A 20,951-nucleotide genomic window follows, 5' to 3' on the forward strand; every position below is an offset into this window, starting at 1 on the left:
TGCACTTTGTGATGATCAATGCGCGGGGGCCCCATGCAACACGATTTTAACCTAGTGTCTATTGTTCCCAGTACAGTGGAGTAGCCGCCAGTAATTTTTTCCTTACTGAGATTTAATTAGGTAATTGCAATTAATTATCTAACTCGAGGAGTACTGTCTTAATTATCAAAGTGTCAATGAGAAAGGTGTAGAGCAACATGAAAAACTCCCGATACAGCTTTCTGTTGCTCAATACGTGCTACATAAAAGTGTTTTATTGCGATAGCAATTATATGGACACTCAAAAGCAGATTTCTGCCGTCGGCGTCGCCGTCGCCGTCGCCGTGAGGTTCCGTATGACGTCAATGGAGATGAAATCGGCGCCGCGCTCCGAACGCTGCATGTGCGAGTGAAAGAGCGCGAGGGGCGCGCGCTTTTACGGGGAATGAACGCACGGCGGAGAACAAACGCGCGTTCTGCGCCGTACTCCCTTAAGGGCTGCAGAAGTAGGCGTCTCTTTCCTCCTTTACAATCACCATATATGTAGAGCAAACGCGCCTTCTTCCGACGCGCGAGAGGCCGTGGGGGAGGGGGGGGAGGGAAGGGAGGCGACGTTTAGCTGTGGCACAAAATGCCTATTTATATAAAACCTTGTGAGGCGAGAAGGTGGTAAAGACTTCCGACGCTGCTCGACAAGTGTCCCGTTCTGATCTCGTCGAAAACCTCCGAGCCGCTCCCAGAGGCTCCGGCAACAGTCACCAACGCCGCGCGCGTTTTGTGCGAATGCAGGCAAAACGCCGACGGCGTTGACAATAGTTCTGTGTGTTGCTGGTGCTGCTGCATGTCCAAGTTTGTACAGCTGATAAAACTACTATCCTTACTCCGTATAGCTCTCTACAAATTTGCTATCGCAATTGATGCTTCGCCTTTCGGGTGAAACTGCGACAACTTTTTTCCGAGCGTGAAAGAAACCCGCAAATGCACGCAAATTGCCGCGCGACTGGCCGCTCGAGGCACTTTGCGTGCATTTGGGGGTTTCTTTAGCGCTCGGAAAAACACTTTTATGTAGCACGTATTGAGCAACAGAAAGCTGTATCGGGAGTTTTTCGTGTTGCTCTACAACTTTCTCATTGACACTTTCATAATTAGGACAGTAGTTCTCGAGTTAGATAATTAATTGCAATTACCTAATTAAATCTCAGTAACGAAAAAATTACTGGCGGCTACTCCACTGTACTGGGAACAATAGACACTAGGTTTGCTTCGCGTAACGCCGTTCCTCTTTTTTTTTAAATCGTGCTGTGTGATAGCTGGGACACCCTGTATGCGATGGGCGACGTGGTATGCACTGAAAGACGACCTGCAGGAATAAAGCTTGTGAAAATGGGAGAGAATAGGCAAAGTGGATTTAGAGACATTTTAAGGTTAGTGATGCTAGAGAGTAATTTTTCGTAATGAAGCGGGCTGCTTTGTTTTTGGATGACTCGAGATTGTTCATGAGGTACGGCTGAATCGGGTTCCAAATAAGATATTTGAGCGAGCATACAGACTAATAATTTAGTATACTTGTTCGCTGTGTATAGGTTACGCCTGGCGTAGCCAAGACTTTTGCACACGCTGCTAATAATCGTGTCGATGTGTTGATTCCATGAAATGTTTCAAGATAAATCAATTCCCAAGTATATTATTGTGTGCGCATTTGCAATAATAATGCCGTACGTTCATCGAGTAATGGGAAAGCTTAGGTTAGTAGCTCTAGTGAAAGCTATATCCTTAGTTTTTGAAACATTTATTTCCATTTTCCACTGTTTACACCAGTTGGTAATTTTCGCGAGATCAGATTGCAAAGTGTCCGTGTCGCAAGGGGTAGTTATTCGTCTATAAATGATCCTAGTGAGCAGCAAATAATTCGCGGAAAGAAAAGTTATAGATTGGAAAGAAAACTCTCTTTTACTCAAAGTTGTATGGTGAGGTGGGCAGGAGAACTATGCAAAAATCGCACAATGATCACTCGAGTCGCCCTACAGTTACCGCTGAAATTGCAGATGAAGCAATATGAACAAGTCATTAGTATTTGACGGAGTACGTAATCCTTGCAGGCGTTATTAGATTGACTAAACCATTAGAAGAAATCATATTCTGGAATTCATGTCTAATAATCTCTAATGTTTATGTTGAAGTCGCAACTCATATGATAGTACGAGATTGGTCATCAGAATAAAAATGAAGAAATTGATAAAAGAGTAGAAAAGCTGTTCTATATTCCTATGGTGGTCAGTAGACAACTGATACAATTTTATGGGCAACCAAAACTGAGGGAATTTCACAGTCGTTTGTCATAACAGAAGATTCAGTAAAAGTATTTTCATGGTCGTGTTTCACATAGATGGCTAAATTGCGAGCCCCGGAAGGACTGTTTAACAAAAAAAGTTCCACGAAACTAGTTTTAAATATATCACACATCATAAGTCAACAAAAGTGACATGAAAATTAGAGTGGCAGTTGTCAATAAAACAGGAAAGGTCATCACATTTGTTAATATAGACCGAATGTTAAGATGCATTGCTAGAAAGATTTATTGCGATAGCAATTATATGGACACTTTAACCGGATTTCTGCCGTCGGCGTCACCGTCGCTGTGAGGTTCCGTATAAAGTCCAAGGGTACGCAAACTCCGCGCAGAACAGCGACTTCGTGAACGTGCTCAACAACCCGGTGAGAACTTCACCAGCTATATTGAAGACGTCGTCGACTTGTGTAAGCGTTTAAACCCGTCGATGCACGAGTCGGACAAGATCAAGCAAATCCTCAAAGGAATAGCTGATGACGCATTTCAAATGCTATTGGCAAAAGACCCACAAACCGTCGCCGATGTTGTCAGCTTGTGCCAGAGTTTCGACGAATTGCGCAAGCAACGCGCCCAAACTCGCCGCCCTCTGGAACAGAACGACTCGATCGCGGCGTTGACTTTGGGCGACCAGAATGCACTGTTGCTTCAGATCAAGCAGTTCGTACGTGAGGAGGTCGCCCGACAGCTTTCCATATTATCGAGCACGCCCGAGCCCGCCCAGGCTCAACATCTGGCCCCAGTCATACGCCAAGTTATACAAGGAGAGATCACTGACGCTTTGCCTTTCGCTCGTCCGCCACCTCCGGAGCCTGCGCCCTTGTCGTATGCGCAAGTCGTCGCTGCCGGGCCGCCTCGTCAACCGACCTATTCTTCCGCGTCCGCACCCGTTCGGCCCCCACCAGTTCCGTTCAGCCGACCAGTCCCCACAAACCCATGGCGCACTGCGGACAATCGCCCTATCTGTTATTCTTGCGGCTATGCAGGACATGTGGCACGCTTCTGTCGCCGTCGCCCTCCTGTTCCAATAGATGTCATGCAACCGTCTGCTTACGATCCTGGACGCTTTGACGGCACAGCGCGGCTACAACAATCCTCTTCGCCCGAGCGCATGCCCTAAGCTACCCGCCGATCTCCATCCCCCCGACGTCGCTCTCTGTCACCTATGCGCCGTCGACCCTGCCCTTCTGACGCGGAAAACTAAACGTCGCAGTTCCCGAGGCATGAACTGCGTCGTCGTCGAAAAGTTCAAGTCCTCGAATTTCTCCAGCGAACCTCATTGACGTTATTGTGGATGGCTTTCGTACCCTTGCGCTTGTGGACACTGGTGCTGCCGTTTCAGTGATTGATGTAAAACTTTGCCACTTGCTTCGGAAGGTTACGACGACGTCAAGGGGATTATCCCTCCGTACCGCCAGCGCACACCATATTCAGCCGTTAGCCGCCTGCACAGCCCGCGTCATAATTCAAGATGTTGTTTATCCCATTGAGTTTCTTGTGCTACCAGCCTGTTCGCATGATGTCATCCTCGGTTGGGATTTTCTTTCTCACCATCATGCTGTTATTGACTGTGCTCGTGCCGAGGTGGCGTTCTCTCCGTTGTGTTCCGCGTCGTCTGCACCTACAATTAAAAAGTTGTTTGTCGCCGAGGATACGAACATACCACCCAGTAGTGCAGTCCTTGTCCCCGTGTCCTGTGCCGCTGTTCGTGAGTCTACAGTTCTCTTAACACCCTCCGAGACCGTTCAACACCGCAGGAATCTCACGTTGCCTTTTGCCGTTCTCGACATGACCTACGGCGCCACATCCTTATTTGTTATGAATCCGTTGCCGGTTCCCTCAACCTTACTCCGTGGAGAGTGTATCGGCACAATTCAGGCGTTCGACGTATCGTCCATCTTCTGCCTTGACGACATGGACAACTTGCAGCTTAGTGCCCTGACACCTGCTGCTAGTACGCCTGATTGAGCACCTTTAAGTATGTTCGGCTCCGCCATCGACGACGAACTTGCAGAGGTGCACCGCGAGAAACTTCTTGCACTCCTCCACCAGTTTCGAGGCTCGTTTGATTGCCAGAAGACGTCATTAGGCCGCACGCATACTGTTCTCCATCCGATTGACACCGGCTCACAAGCGCCTCTGCGCCAGCGCCCTTACCGCGTATACCCTGCTGAGCGTCATGTGATCGCCGAACAAGTTGACGACATGCTTAAGCGTGGCATCATTCAGCCGTCCTGCAGCCCCTGGTCGTCGCCTGTTGTTCTTGTCAAGAAAAAAGACGGCTCAATCCGCTTCTGCGTCGACTACCGCCGATTGAACAAAGTTACTCGTAAAGATGTGTATCCCGTGCCACGCATCGATGATGCCCTGGACTGCTTGCAGGGAGCCGAATTCTTTTCATCACTAGACTTACGGTCCGGTTATTGGCAGGTCCCTATGGCACCATCCGATCGCCCGAAAACTGCCTTCGTAACTCCCGATGGGCTGTACGAATTCAATGTTATGCCCTTCGGCCTATGTAATGCCCCAGCCACATTCGAAAGGATGATGGACAGTGTCTTGCGTGGGTTGAAATGGAAGACGTGCCTGTGCTACCTGGATGACGTCGTCGTTTTCTCCCCTGATTTCGACAGTCATCTCCGTCGGCTTCACGAGGTACTGAGCTGTTTGACGCGCGCAGGCCTTCAGCTTAACATCAAGAAGTGCCGATTCGGCGCTCGCAAACTCACCATCCTGGGCCACGTAGTCTCTAAGGACGGCGTCCTTCCCGATCCGCAGAAACTTCATGCTGTTGCTGAATTCCCGAAGCCCACCACCGTGAAAGCGCTTCGCAGCTTCCTTGGTCTATGCTCCTACTTTCGCCGCTTTGTGCTGAACTTCGCTTCTATAATAGCACCACTGACGAAGCTGCTCAGCGGCGATAGCTATCTGTCTGGTTGGTCGCCGGCGTGTGATGAGGCTTTCGCAACACTACGTCGTCTCTTGACTTCACCGCCCATCCTACGTCACTTCGACCCTACCGCTCCGACCGAGGTACACACGGATGCTAGTGGGATCGGCCTTGGCGCTGTCCTTGCCCAACGTAAGCCGGGCTTCTCTGAGTACGTTGTTGCCTATGCGAGTCGTGCCCTTACCAAGGCAGAGTCCAAGTACTCGGTTACCGAGAAGGAATGTTTGCCAATTGTTTGGGCGTTGCAGAAATTCCGCCCATAACTTGTATGGCCATTCGTTTGATGTCGTCACCGATCATCATTCGCTCTGTTGGCTGGCTTCACTGAAGGATCCGTCAGGTCGACTTGGACGCTGGGCGCTTCGTCTACAAGAATTCGATATTCGCGTCATTTACCGCTCAGGACGCAAGCACGCCGACGCTGACGCACTTTCCCTCTCGCCCGTGCCTTGTGAGGTCGCGCCTCTTTCCCTTTCCGCGACTTCCTGTGCTAACATCGATATCACTGACATGCCTTCAGAACAGCGCAAGGATCCCTGGATCGCCTCGCTGATCGACGTTCTCTCTATGCCTTCGACGACACCAGCCCCACAGCTCTCTCGTGCCCTTCGTCGCCAAGTACCTCATTATGCGCTCCGGGACGCCATGTTGTACCGCCGCAACTACCAGCCCGATGGTCGAAAGTGGCTTCTTGTTATACCTCGCCATTTGCGCTCCGACCTGTGCACGCACTTTCACGCAGACCCACAAAACGCGCATGCTGGCGTTTTGAAAACGTATGATAGACTGCGCCAGCGATTCTACTGGCGTGGAATGTACACATACGTCCGCAAGTACATTCGTTCCTGCATTGAGTGTCAACGCCGGAAAACAACTTGTCACACGCCTGGCCCATTACAACCTTTGCCGTGTCCCGCTCGCCCGTTTGATAGAATCGGCATCGACCTGTACGGACCCCTTTCTTCCACCCCTGCGGGCAATCGGTGGATTATTGTGGCCGTCGACCATCTCACTCGATATGCCGAAACCGCCGCTCTTCCAACAGCTTCAGCTCGTGATGTTGCCTTGTTCATCTTGCGCGGCTTCGTTCTTCGCCATGCTGCGCCACGCGAGCTGCTTAGCGACCGAGGGCGTGTGTTTCTTTCTCAAGTCGTGCAAGAGCTTCTTAGTGAGTGCAATATCATTCATCGCACCACTATAAGTGGGACGGGTGGTCAGTTACCAATCCCCATATAAAATGGTTCCTGGCTGCGTAAATGAGATAATCGTTTGGGCGTGCCTAATAAATGTGCTTTGTCGCCTGGTTAACTTCGTATCGATAAACGGCAACAACCGTTTATGCTCCTGGTACGATCTGAGTTCAGATTTTCCTGCATGTATCAGCGGCTGGTTTGAGTCGGGAAAAAACGGAGCCCGGCGTAATGTTTCTTGGGCAAGCTCATTTACCCTTCCACTTACCTTACCGTCCCTGGTTCTCTTGTATCCTTACCACTTCCTGTAGGCAGCTTCAAGTGATTGTACATAACACATGAAATCGCGCAAAAGAGACCAGGACATGATGGCACAAACCGTACACCACAAGCGCCAACTATGTTTATGTAAACTTAGCTTCAAGTTGGCGTTTGTGTGTACATATTGCGTGTCTTCATGCCCTCGTCTGCTTCGCTCAGTTGCATCTGTTACAATTGTGTACTGACTAGCCCAAGCAATTGTTTGTTTGTGGTGCAGCAGAACTCCTTTGTGAAGGTTTTTCTGTGCTTGCTTGAAATCTGTAAAGGTTATGCATTTTGAGGCGGGGCTATTTATATTCTGGAGGATTGGCCAAAAATTGGCAGACGCCCAATAGTACGTACGCACTAACACGCAACCAATGTCTCAAAAGGGGGTTGTCCAAATATAAGAACATCATGAAAATCAAGGAACCCATTCAAGATCACATGGTGTTTCATTAAGTAGTCTGTTTGCTGACGTATAAACCGACATTAAATGTACAGTTTTTGTACCGAGATGTGTTGTTTTATTAAGCAGGACAAAGGTGCCCCTACTTGCACTAAAAATACCATGCTTATAGGCCGTAGCATACGGTGATGCCTAGTTGGCCAAGAATCGAAAAACTTGCCCACAATAAACCGAGAAAAAAAGTTTTCACAAGTCCTTGAATATCATGCGTTACAGGTATAACGCGCTTCAGACGATGGGGACGAAGAGGGAGGACTCAACGCGAGAGCTACCTTTCAACAAATGGTTTACTAGAAACCGAGGCAAACGGTTTACTTGAAACCGGAAGGTCAGTGCTCTTTAGTATACCCATGATCTTACGTATTATGTATGGATTCCATGTCCCGATGTTTCGTTTCACTATGCTGAACAGAAGAAATGAGCACTGCATTGCCAGACCGAAAGCGTGCCCATCAGGCGGGAAACCGAAAACCGGCGACCCATGCCGAACCCCGTCGAGGTTGCCAAAAAAAGTGGTTTGAAAATATATCCGTTGTCGCACCATAATTACAGTACACAGTAGTGAACAAAAAATGTATTTTTTTTTTTTTTTGCATTTGGGTCCTGTGAGCTAAACTGCTCAGAATGCTGGTGCTCCGTTATGCCAGACCAATTGCGCCGTCTTGCGCCAGAAGACTGATGTGCATGTTCAGTGGCGACCACACAACCATAGGAATGCGTTGGCTGCAATCCAAGCCTAAGGAATCCGTTTCAGCATCGGCGTCTTTGGAGTGTGGCATAATTGTAACTAGGCCACAAGAAAGTGAAAACGTGCTATACAATCCATTATGAATGTGTTTTTTCTTAAGTGTTACGCGTTTGCGTATACGCGGACCAGGTAAAGATGATTCGAATTGGCGCTCATTTCTTTGGCCAGTCGAGAAGGAAAGCTGCGCTAAATGAATAAGGTCGTGCAGCTCATTAGTTTCGTTATTTTAACACACTCGATTTTGCGCCGCCGTATTGGTACCTCTGCGTCCATTAACGGGTGATTTCGCCACGTCCGGTTAGCCGGATCGGCACGCTGACGAACGACCTGCTTGCTTTCATGAAATGTCTTGGTATCCAATGGCAAGCGCAGTCGTCACTTTCACTCGGGCTACATTATTTTCTGCACGCCATGCAATATCAGGCCCCCACAGAACGCAAGCCAAGAATCGGTTTTAGTCAACCTGGCAAAACGCCGAGGGAGGCCGACGCTCAACCCAGGCCTAATGAGCTTCGCTCTAAAAAGGACCACACAACACCTATGTCTACATACGCTGTTGTCGGGCATTTCTCGACGTATTCCACCTTTGCATTGGCACCTTATTGAAGTAAGGTAATAAATGTTACTTCATTAAAAAATACTAGTTGCTTGTTCATAATGAAAAAAAAAATCACAGCATATCCACGGGGTGGATGATGATGAGTGGGCGAAGCTCCGGAGGGAATCATCGGATCTCCCGCTTAAGGGGACGCTAGCACAAACGCGTTAGAAACGTGCAGTACTCTCTAGTAAGGGGGAGCGGCCACAGCGTCTTACGCAGCCATTTACACATGCCGGAACGTGCACCGCGTTTGCCGACGTCATCACATGACTGCTGAGAGAGTATACCCCCCGTATTCATAAACGCTCCTCGACTTGAACTTGACTTGCCACCGCTTTGGGCAGCGCGTTCGAAACGCGTTGAAGGTAAGGTGGAGAGGCCACAGCGTCTTACACCAGCTTCTTACACGGGCCGTAACGCGCTAGCACAAACGCGTTAGAAACGCGCTAGAAACGCGGCCTTTCGTTAATGTTGGGTATTTATAGCCATCGTGGTGCGTTTGTCCATGTCCGCTTCGTGGCGTAGTGGGCTAACGCCGCGCGCTCGGAAGCGAGGGGTCCCTGGTTCGATTCCGCGCTACGGACACAACTTCGGAATTTTTTTTCTCATTTTTCTCAGACCGGTTACACACTACTACTACTACGACGGGGACGGAACGGGTGCCGCTATAAGGAGCTTCGCTCCTAAAACATTTACGGGGGATGCTTACAACTTTCTCTAGGAATGTGAAGGCGAAAGCCTAATTGGACCTTCTGTACGACGAGCGGCATTTCGAGCTGCTCTAGCCTCTTCCGCCGTGGCGTACTCTCTCGGTCTTCCCCGCCCGCGACTAGAGCCTGGTGCATCGTCACCCATAGCGATGTGGAATGAAGATCTGAGCCCAAGCGGCGACGTAAATATGCAAGGTGCGCGATTCGATGGAGGCGAAATGCGAAAACACCCGTGTACTTAGATTTAGGTGCACGTTAAGGAACAGGTGTTCGAAATTATTGCGGAGTCCCCCACTACGGCATGCCTCATAATCAGATCGTGGTTTTGGCACGTCAAACCCCATAATTTTAACAAGGTGTGCGAGCGCGCTGCGAGCCGGCTGCTGCCGTTTCCAGAACGTTCTGACATTTTCCTCCTTCTCCCCAGCGCCGCCGTTGCCCTTTCCCTCAACGCGCTCCAGAGCCGCAGCGGACATTTCCCTCCTCCTCCCCAGCGCCGCTGTTGCCCTTTCCCTCCACGCTCCGACTGCGCTCCGTCGCCCTTTCTCAGAACCCTCCTCCGGCGCGCTCAGTTTTTCTCTACCTCACAACGCGACCTTGAAACATAGAGATCTAAGGTCTTAAAACCTCGCCTAGCATTAACTCAACCCTATCAACATAGAATCAGCGCTGTTCACGGAAAACCCTCGGTTAAATATTTAGTTGGCACGTCCGGTATGATGGTTTCTGAGAAACCTGTATGGGTTGCCTTTGCAGCTTCATGCTGCAGTCAGGTCATGAATTTTGCTCGCCTAGCGGGCTTCCGCAGAACTGATGTGCCGTGACGTGTTCTGCGAAGTCAAATACGGAACACCTTTTCTTCATATGCCTGTATTTCACTCGTACTGACCTTTACGAAACTGCACCAAAACGCGTATTTACTGCTCCCAAATGGACAAAGGTCCAAACCTGCTTTAAGGTGCCAAATTTGCTGCTCCCAGAGCTGCTCCAAAACTTCCTTGGCCAGGTGCGGATCCAGGGGGGATGTCCGGATGTCCTGACCCCCCCCCCCCCTCAAATTTCTGCATCGCCCCCTCGCTGACAATGTGGATGGCCCTGTCGCAAAAACAAAAATATGGCCACCAGCATTCTTCAAAATTATTTTTCGCGAGTACCAGTGGTATCAGCCATGTAGAAGTATAAAGCTAGCTCGCTCACAAGCTTAGTTGTATTCCGTAGGGGTGTGGTGTGGCGAAGTTGCCGTAGTTATTTTTTCTCATGAACACCTTGGACCTCCTGGCGCCGGCCGTGCCTTACTCGTCCCATCGGTGGCGTCGAATGAACGAGGGGACGTCCCTTTTGCCAAGCACGCAGATGTCCGCGCGAGCGCCTTCGCGCCTGATCAACTCTGTTCCCCATTGAGGTGTCATCGGTTGCCTCATTGGCTGTCATCGGTTCCGCGACCAACCTGCTTAATAAAAGAGATATCTCGCTGAAGTGTTCATATATAAATAATAACATTGCAACTAACAGCTAAACTAAGAACTACGCATAGGCAACTTTTCTTTAACTGTAGCACTCAGTGTGATCCCAGGTTCTCCTTCTTCTTTCTGTGGTTTTACGTCCGAAAACAAGTTCTGATTATGAGGCCCGCCGTAGTGGAGGGCTCCGAATTAATTTTGACCACCTGGGGTTCTTTAACGTGCACTCCAACGCAAGCACACGGGCGTTTTTGCATTTCGCCTCCATAGAAATGCGGCCGCCGCGGCCGGGATTCGATCCCGCGATTTCGTACTCAGCAGCACAACGCCTTAGCTGATTGGGCCACCTCGGCGGGCTGTGTGATCACAGTTACACGTTGACAATATCCAGTACGAGCACAGTACCGTTCGTACGCTACAAGTTTTTCATTATAACTTCGCAGTTTTATTGTTGTACATTAAGCATAGGATGCTCAAAGCCGCCGGATCCGTTTACCTGAGTGGCCGTTTTCGCGAAGCGGGGCGAAGCCTCGAGCCGCGGCTGCGAAGGGGGGGAGCGTGATGTCAGCGGCCAACGCCAGCACGCGGGCCTAGGATGGCGTCGCGTGGTTAGAGAAACGGGAGCAGATGCGCGCCTTGTGTAAAAGGATGACGTCGCGTGGGAAACAAAACATGAAGACGCTGGCTCGCGCTCTCGGCTACTAGGCCACATCGTTCTTGCAGGTGGCGTCGAGACTCTTCTTCATGCGAGGTGATCCGCATATCGTAAACAACCAGCGTAGTGGTTGCCGCGTCGGAGCTCCAAAGCAAACGAAGGTGTCTCAGCCGAACACAAAGAATCTTCTTAAGGAAATCAAGGTGTCCCAACAGAACTCCAAAGACGGACCCGTGCTTACGCATGCATAACAAACCTGTGACAGATCATCCCAAATTTTATTTTAAGAAACAATACAGGCTAGACATACCGGGTGTTCAAAATTAAGCTTTATGGTTTTCTTAAAATTAGGCACTGGGAGGCACGTAAAGAGCACCTGCGCAAATAAGTTATGTGGCCAGGGGCACACAAAGTGAGGTGATAATTATCGCTGTCAGCAGCCGAATTACCTAAAATTGAATAATTAACTATTCATTGACTGCAGTAAGTTTGTATGTTTGTAATCAAAAGTTAGAGGCAGTCGTGTTTCTACACAGTTTCACTTGGAAGAATTCTTCTAGCATGTCTATGCTCCGAGATATCCAACTCCAAATTTTAATTGTCGTTCGCATGATTACGCATGCAAGAGAGTGAGGATTGGCGCAAAGCTCTTCCATGATGTGACGCGGCTGTTAAGTGCGGCGTTTAGTCTGACAACGCGGCGGAGGCATTGGCAAAGATAATAACTGTCCCCCTTCGCCTCACGACTGGCGAAAAAAAAATCGAAGAACCCGTAACCGCTGTCGTAACACGCGACCGCGCAGCCTGTAAAGCTGGCGGCAGCTGCCATGCCGAGATAATGGCGCGAGCGGAGAAGCCGGAGTGTAATGCGCGTGCGTAATGGTGACTAGACGACCAGGCATGGTCATTGCCTGGGCTACGCAAATAAAGTGACTGCTGATTTCCAAGTATTGTAAGTTTTATTGAAATCAAAAGCAACAACTACACCATCAACAGCAGAAACCTTTTTAGCTATGCTAACGAATATTTCATACATACTGCCGCTTTAAGTTTGGTGTTGTCATGCACAAATCTCATGACAACACTTCACCCATCAAGATGTGAATGCCCTAAAAAATCTTAAAAATGCTTCCCTTCCACAGCAACACAAAGCATAAACCGCTCATGCGTCGAGTCGATAACTCTGCGCAGTAAGACAATTGAAATTTGGAGTCGGATATTTCGGAGCACGAACACGCTAGAATAATTATTCCGACCGATACTGTGCAGAAACACGACTGTCTCTAAGTTTTCAATACTAACATACCCACTTACTGCAGTCGAAAAAAAATAGTTGTTCAACTTTAGTTAATTCGGCTGCTCACAGCGATAATTATCATCTCACTTTGTGCCCACCTGCTGGGTGCCTAATTGCCTAATTTTAAGAAAACCATAAATCTTAGTTTTGAACACCCTGTATTATCAGGCACAGCCGCCAAGCACATGGCTGTATTGGGTAACGTCCTTTTCCTATAAACTCGGAGAAACCGATACCTGGATTCGCTAAAGGGCTTCTTCCTCCTACTGGGGTTTTACGTGCCAAAACCAGTTCTGATTATGAGGCACGCCGTAGTGGAAGGCTCCGAATTAAGTTTGACAACCTGGTGTTCTTTACCGTGCACTACAACGCAAGCACACGGGCGTTTTTGCATTTCGCCTCCATCGAATCGAAATGCGGCCGCCGCGGCAGGGATTCGATCCCGTGATCTCGTGCTCAGCAGCGCAACACCTGAGCTGACTGAGCCACCACGGCGGGCTAGAGGTGTTGCTCTAGCCGTATAAAACGCGGGTTTATCGTGAGCAGAAACGGTGCATTTCGGTAAATCAGGAAGGCTACTATCATCATCATCATCATCATCATCATCATTGACAGAAGCTGACCCCCCCCCTCAGAAAAAACCTGGATCCGCCCCTGTCCTTGGCTGCATCCATCGCTGCTATAGGGCGGCAGTCTCTTGTTGAGCACGCACTGTTACGTTATTCACACCGCACAACCCGCCGTACACACAACTTCCCGAGAATGTATCGTGAGGAAACAGTGCACATCAACCAGCTTGTCAATCAATATACGTGCGTGTTAGCGAAATAAATTGTAATGAAGGTAACGAGGTTAGCCGAGCAAAAAAGCTTGGCATGCTGCTACAGGTTTAATATAAGATCAAAGAACAAGACAAAAGAAAAAAAAAACGCTCACACATCCACTCGCCCAAGAACTCGGAAAGGGGCGGCAGTGAGCACTAAGAAATGAACAGAAATTGATATCTGTGGCACCGTCAGTGAACAAAATGTCATTCATATCAGCCCCTTTGGCTGTACCACTAATGCGATTTCTGAAACAGTATAATTAATCTGTGATTGTGTTGAGAATCATGGCGGCACTGATTTGCGTGTGTCCATGGACAGGGCGAGCTGTAGTGAATTCGCATATAGGTCGTGGTTGTCGCTCCTGTCTTGTGTTTTCATCTATTGACTTGTTTTTAGATAGTGCACTCGTCACCGACGAAACTCATAAGATTTTTAGAAATGCTGACTTTCTTGTATTTTTAAAACGTTCTACTCCTGTGACTTTCTCAGACGATGTGAATTCGGTTTTATCTTTGTTTAAAAAGCATGAAAAAGGCTTAACTTTGACATGAGCTACCTCATGGCAATCATTTCAAGTTTTTAGATCTTAACATGACACTAAATGACCGACACGCGTATTGTTGGATGTATAGCCCCCCCCCCCCCCCCCCCCCCCCCGGGCCCACAAAAATTTTCTCTTTATCGGCTCTGCTCTTTCAAAAACAGTGAAAAGGGCTATAGCGATCGTTTGGCTTCAATCTGGTCTACTGAAATTGTGCGAGCGCATAGTTGATGATAGTTTTAATTTACAGATCTCGCGGTCGTTGCCGCCGTTTTACCCTTGTTTGGTTTTAAAGAGACTAAATCAGTTAAGATTGATAATTAACTTGATTTCACTGGTAATATGTTAATTATTAGAAGTGAAAATGATGGTTACAGTCTCATTTTTTTAATTTCGCGCCGAAACCGTGGTAAGTCGTGAGGCATTACGTATGAAGTGTCGCACGTTATTCAAACATGCCCTCCATCTTTGTATTGATCGACTGTTATTCCATCGTCTGATGCCGCTTTTCACTGGGGCATGTCTTGCCCTTCTAACCTGATAACACACGAAGCTTCTTCATCCTGTTCGTCAGTGCTTCCCGTCGAGGTTGCGTGGCTCCTCTGGGGTTCAGTATAGAAGCCATCTTCTGCATTTACTATACACTTGCAACTTTTTTTTATTGCCTGTGGCAGATAGCACAGTTTGCAGATCCATGAGCTGGTTTACTCGAAGAGGCTGATGTTACTTGCATAAAAAATTGATATTCATAATGAACTAATTAACAGACTAATTCGGTTTCCAACCAATTATATCGGCTGAGACTGTAAGGCACTTGAAAAGATCACAGCATTTACGAGACCGTAAAACTTGCGGTCGTTCCACTTACTTTCTTAACAAAACGTCATTTTATGCATTGAAGCACAAAAGTAACTGGAACGCCAATGCATTTCTCCGAATAGTTCGGGAATTAATATCTCGAAACTGGTGTCATCGTGAGAATTCGTTCCAAGTGGATCCGCCTTGCGAACTCCCTGATCAGAATTTGTAACTGGCAATATGCACCGTAAGGCTATTCGTTAAAACTTAATTAGTGAATTCTTGCTAATTAGTCGATTATGCATTCAATTTTTTTTATGCAAGGAATGTGTGCCTCTTCCCGTGGACCAGCTCATGGACTAGAATTGTGCTATCTGCCGCAGGCAATTCTTTAAAATTTTTCTAAGTGGTCGCTGAAACACCCGGTATAATAGGAATTGCTCATGACATTACAGTGCTTATTTTTCGTTGCAGACATCTTGCTCTTTTCTATTCCGAGTTTTCTTCTCACTGATTTCATGCTACCCCGATTTTTTTACTGCTTCCTCGATATTTCCGATGGTATAATTTCGAATATCACTTGCTTTGTTGATCTGTTCTCTTCTGTTAAACAGTTCCATACTTCGTTATTAGGTCCTTTGCTACTTCGGAGAGCACTTCAGCTGCGGCTTCAGTCTGATTGCGGTTTCATTTATTATCTGTATGTCAACCTCATCGTGTTCGCGAGCGCCAGTCTGAATTCGAGCCTGACTGCTTCAAGGCAGGCATGTTTCCTCGTGGCTGATTTTGTTCTTCAAATTGAGAGCAACCCTTGTCCTCGCTAACCTAACACTTCATCCTGCTGGGGTCGGCGCAGAGTGTGACATCTATTTCGTTTCCCTGTTTGGACTTTTTCCGGTTTTGGAATTTATTCAAAGCTGGTTCCTTTTCGCGAGTTCTACCAACATCGCGCCTCTACTATTCTTATAGTCGATGAGTTGCCTGTTCCGCATCCTGCATTTCCCCTACCTTTGCATTTAAAGTCGCCCATGACTAAGCACACTGAGTCTGCACCTGTGTCATCACTAATTCATTCTATTTCGTCATCATCATGACGACGTTGGAGCGTGGGCTTGTACCACCTTTAATATATATCCTAATTAGCTTTACTACGACTGCTACCCTTTCACTAATGCTGTACAAGTCATCTATGTTGCCCTCCTTATAAAATTTCTACCCCGTATTCTCTCTTCTCAGGAAAATAGCAGACGGTTTGGTCATTAGTGCACAAGCCTCAAATTCTCCTGGCGTCACTAAGGTCCTTGGTATTCCGGCAATGCCTGATAATTTTTCATCTCTGAAAAATTTTGTACCCGTAAGCATGTTTGGTTCTTTCATAGGCCAATTACACACCCCTACTTTTAGAGCTCTAAATATTTATTGCGCACGACATCGAGCTCTAACTACACTTGTATTAAGAAAAGACGCAGTTGAAAACCGTGTGATAAATTTGACCTATGTGGGTGCGCACAAATATCTGACAAGAGAATTTGGCAGCGATAACTTGGAAAATTTATTGGAATGTTCGTGCCGTGTGAGGCAGCTATTATGAATTTTTACTTTCCACAAAAAGTCGACAAACAAGAAAACTTGATTGGTCCCCACCAATGATTCGATTTTGCCCCTTAAACATGAGGGTGTTAGCCATGAGGGCAAACAAACACCATTTTACACCCATAAAGGTGTAAAACGTTTAGTCCTGCTAAGCTAGCTTTACTTGAGAGCGTTCACCTGTTATCGTGGCGGCCTGTCCAGAGATTCTTGGCACCCTCTGCTGCGTCGCAGGTCTGACCGCCGCCTTGGTCAGGTGCTCCGCTGGGGGACTGAGGGCCTGGGGTTAACTGCAAGTCATGAGGGAGGCTGTGGCCAAATACTGCACTAGGAAGGCCAATTCCTATTCTGGTGAGGGAGTGTCTTGCTGAGTGGGCCTTCCTAATTTGGTTGCACCCGCTGGCTCTCGACAATTTCTTTACAGGCGACACTCGAAGCCTGAAAATGACGAGGAATCCAACTTGGCACCCGATGTTCTACCGCTACTCGACGCCATCACTTAAAGAACGATATTACCCCCCAAAATACACAATCTCTCGCTTAGCCACTAATTTGAGCATCAAGTTTTAACACCGCGGGGCACAATCTCTTTGGTGCACCGGCTTAAAAATGTGTACCTGCCAGTGGCCGCTTTGTTGTGGTCAAACTGTGTTCCGAGCGCCGGTAACTATGACGGGCTGGTGCCAGTATTTGATCGGTACTTGAAGCGCACACGCGCACGAGAGACTTCCTCGGTGGTGAACAAAATATTGTTCAAGACAGTGTGAATTACCTAATTGAGGAAAGGAATCATTCCTGCTCCATAAAGTATATGCATTCTCATTTACATTTTTGTCCATCTTTAGAATAACTTGAGCCTTGCAGAGACACAGCGGTTACATGCCTAGAAAAGAATAGGACACCTTGCGCGGGTAAGCCCGGGAACCGGCCATTCCTCGAGTCACAAGTCGTCCTTACGAAAAAATGTGTATACCGGTTTCAGTTCGCGCCGCTGCAACACCGACTTCTCGCTGTCTTAATGAGTCCCACACATTGTGCCATTTTCGGTGCTCCTGGGGGGTAAGGAAAATTTAAATCACCTTTATGTTGCTACCCAGCCTGTAATACCTCAAATCGTGGAGTTTTTTCCCTTGCGGTGCTCTCCTAATCCGTCGGATTTGAATGGCTGCTTCGTACGTGCCGTTTATAAACCTTGTATTGAGCATCAGTTACATCTAGTTTGGAGCTACATATTGCTGCAATAGCTCACGTTAATTTACAGGTATACCTAAGGATGTAGAGACGGTTGAGCATCGAGCTGCTTAACGCGCTGGTCGTCTTCCATCTGGCTGACCACGGTGGCGTAGCTATGTACCGCTGTAGCCCAGACGCAGCCCGTCGGGTGAGTCAATCGTGATGGCGAAAATCGTGATGGCGAAAACTGCATTAACTATAGCTGGGTCTCGCTGGAACGGCGACTACTGTTCGTGTGGCCGTATATAGGTGACGTCACTGAGGCAATTACAAACGCGCTTGTGTAGTGCGCCAAGAACGTTTGGCAGAAACCATGCTTCCACATTGGTGTCCACAACATCCCCTTTCGCGGAACACATGTAGATTTCGGTCATCATCATAACGGGCTGATCACCCGAGAGTGCGGAAACGGGCCATGTGTCTCGGTGCTGTGCCACGCTGAACGAAAGCGCGACGCGATGAGCGGAGTAGGCAAGCTCAGCGGAATAATGAGCACAACTGCTGTGCTGTTTGCGGAATGCTTCAAGGTCATGGAAGGGCGCGTACTTGCAAGGCCCAACTTATTTGTGTCCAACTTATCTGTGACTCTGGCGTCATCACAGAGCCAGCGTGACTGGCAAAGTGTGTTGGCGTGGCCAGCGCATTTCCTCTCTCACGCCGGAGCCGCTAGACCAGAGTGCAGCGCGCGCTGCGTAGTTTGGGCATGCACCAACGTTTTTATCTAAAAACGTTGGCATGCACTAAAGAGAGCGTGCTGAGTTTGCGCCTTCGCCAAATGAAAAAATTACACCATCTTCCCGTAGAGGAACCCTGAGTAGTATGCGAAGCAGCCATGGGGTCGACTCAAGGTAGTTTTATCAGCTGTATAAACTTGGACATGCAGCAGCACCAGCAACGCGCATAACTGTTGTCGACGCCGTCGGCGTTTTGCCCGCGTTCGCACCGAACGCGCGCGGCGTTGGTGATTTGCCGGTGCTAAAGTCCCTATATAAGAAAAGTACCGCCATCTAGTCTTTCCTCCGCCGCCTCCTCTCCTAAAGCGCTTGCTTTTATTGCGATAGCAATTATATGGACACTTCAACCGGATTTCTGCCGTCGCCGTCGCCGTCGCCGTGAGGTTCCGTATAGATAAAATCTTCGCCGCGCGCCGCATGCCCGAGCGGAAGCGTGCGGGGACGCGCGCTATCACGGAGAGCGAACGCACTCAATCTCCCACGCGCAAGCAAGGAAGCGGGAAGCCAGCGCCGGGGGGAGCGGGGGGGGGGGGGGGCGCACTTCTACTCTGCCAATGCCTCCTTTACTAGATGCCCGTCGCGTTGATGATAAGATGATGATGATGTCGCGTTGCTCGCTTTCCCATTGGGGCGGCGGTTCCCTTAGTTCAGCATAAATTCCGTGAGGCGGCGCTCGTTGCCTTTTCAACTTCCGGCGGCGGCGGCAGCGGCGGTCGAAGACTTCCGCCGGCGCTTCGATAGCGCTTGCTGACTCCAAGACGATAACAGATGCTACAGTAATCTCAGAGGCCGCAGCACGTGATCTAAGTTGCAGACGTGCGCCACAAGCGGCGCTCGTTGCCTTTTCGCGGAGAAGAGAAATGGGAGAGGGCACGGTACCGGGGTTAGCGGACCACGCGGCAGGCATCTAGTAAAGGAGGCATTGACTCTGCCAACAACCGCGCTCGTCACTCGTCGCTCGCGCGCACCGGGGCGCCACCTGTTGTCGCAGCGACTGGCCGCGCTCCGTATGGGCTCCGGATCCCGAACCTTCGACGAGCGGTTCCCCTGTTTTCTCACCACTGGAAATAGTATCAACCGACGCAACTCGGAGAGCGGCATCGATCGAGACCAATTTCTCCAAGATCCGGTGAGATCCTCGCATGTTATTGACTTTGGAAGTTTTGGACCACCGGGACCGCCGCACTAAGCCTTATCCGCGCTTCACCTCCCTCGACGCGGGCGCGCGTCCGTTCCCACGCCAATTTCCACGCCTACTCCGCTCAGATGGAAACCGACGGCACCCGATCCCCTGACACCATGGACGCCGACGCTTCGTCCGGTCAAGATGAGGACGACACTAACTGGTTTCTTGTCGCTCGGAAGAAGAAACGCTTAGCCCAAGCTGCTGCGGACCTGCCGCCTCCTCCGGCACCCCAAGTCCCGCGCAAGACGAATGCACGTCTCCCACCACTGCCTATTGACGACTACAAGATTGTGTTCCGCCCGAGAGACGGCCTCAACCTCGGTGCGTGGCCTCAACCTTCTGTTGCCCGAGCCATCGGCATAGCAGCGGGGCTGGACAGTGCCGTTCTCAACGAACTTATTATTCGCATCCGCACTGACCAAAATCTTGCGGTGCTCAGCACACCGGACGAGAACCTCGCGGCACGGTTTCAGAGAGTTCAATTTATCTGCATGGGCCTTACCCAACACGCCGTCCAAGCGTATGTAGCTGCCCCCGACAACTCTTGCAAGGGAGTAGTCTCGGGCCTTGCACCAAACACCACTACAACGACGCTTCTGGAAAACCTCCGCTGCTCAGAAGCTCATCCTGTCCTACACGCTCGCATGATGGGACCTACGAATACGGCCCTGATAACATTCTCCGGCACCCATGTACCCCACTACGTCCGTATGTGCGGTGCTGAACTCCGCTGCCACATCTACCGACCGCGCCAACAAGTATGCAGCGTGTGCTTGTCGATGGGCCATCGAGCTGACGTCTGTCCCATGCCCGACAAACCCCGTTGCGCGGCGTGTGGTATCTCCAACCCACCGAAGGAACATGAGTGCACACCTAAATGCATTCACTGTGACGGCGCTCATCCCGCTACTGACCCTCGCTGTCCATCGCGTCAACTACCGGCACACAACAAGTCGCACGTGCTCCGTGAGCACAACAAACGCAAGGAACAGCGTCCCCCGCCCGGACCAGCACAGGGCCAGCTTGGGTCGACGACTCAGCAGGGCGCTCAGCAAAACCCGACCCAATCGGAAAAGACACCAGGGAGCTCAGCGGAGAACCCCTGGACTAGGGGACGCAGCCGCACTCGCGGCTCACCCGGGGATCGCCTCCAAACTGACCGGAGTCGCTTGGCTGGCGGCTCCAAGGGCCGGACTCCCAGCCACGGCCGTTCGAGGGACCGTGGCCACAACAAAAAAGGATCCGACAAGAAAGAGCAAGCGGTAAGCTGTGCAGCGCAGTTCCTACCTCTATCCCCCTCTCCACCCCCCCCCCCCTTCCGTCACACAACACTCTA

At 49.5% G+C, this 20,951-nt stretch overlaps 1 protein-coding gene across 3 annotated transcripts in view; it reads left to right on the plus strand.

The window, feature by feature from the left end:
• The window catches only part of LOC119449340 (gastrula zinc finger protein XlCGF49.1-like), a 127,938-nt gene that overhangs the window by 13,739 nt on the left and 93,248 nt on the right, over positions 1-20,951 (plus strand). Inside the window, exons 1-2 of one of the 3 annotated variants that reach the window (XM_049666739.1) lie at positions 7,452-7,563; positions 16,697-16,813. The exons of 1 other annotated variant lie outside the window; for it this stretch is intronic. The gene's annotated coding sequence lies outside the window, so the exon portion shown is untranslated. Of the gene's footprint in view, positions 1-7,451; positions 7,564-16,696; positions 16,814-20,951 lie in introns of those variants that run through there. One more of the 3 variants, XM_037712506.2, reaches the window with a different exon arrangement.

This window comes from Dermacentor silvarum, chromosome 4, assembly GCF_013339745.2.
Source record: "Dermacentor silvarum isolate Dsil-2018 chromosome 4, BIME_Dsil_1.4, whole genome shotgun sequence".
In the NCBI taxonomy this organism is placed as follows: domain Eukaryota; kingdom Metazoa; phylum Arthropoda; class Arachnida; order Ixodida; family Ixodidae; genus Dermacentor; species Dermacentor silvarum.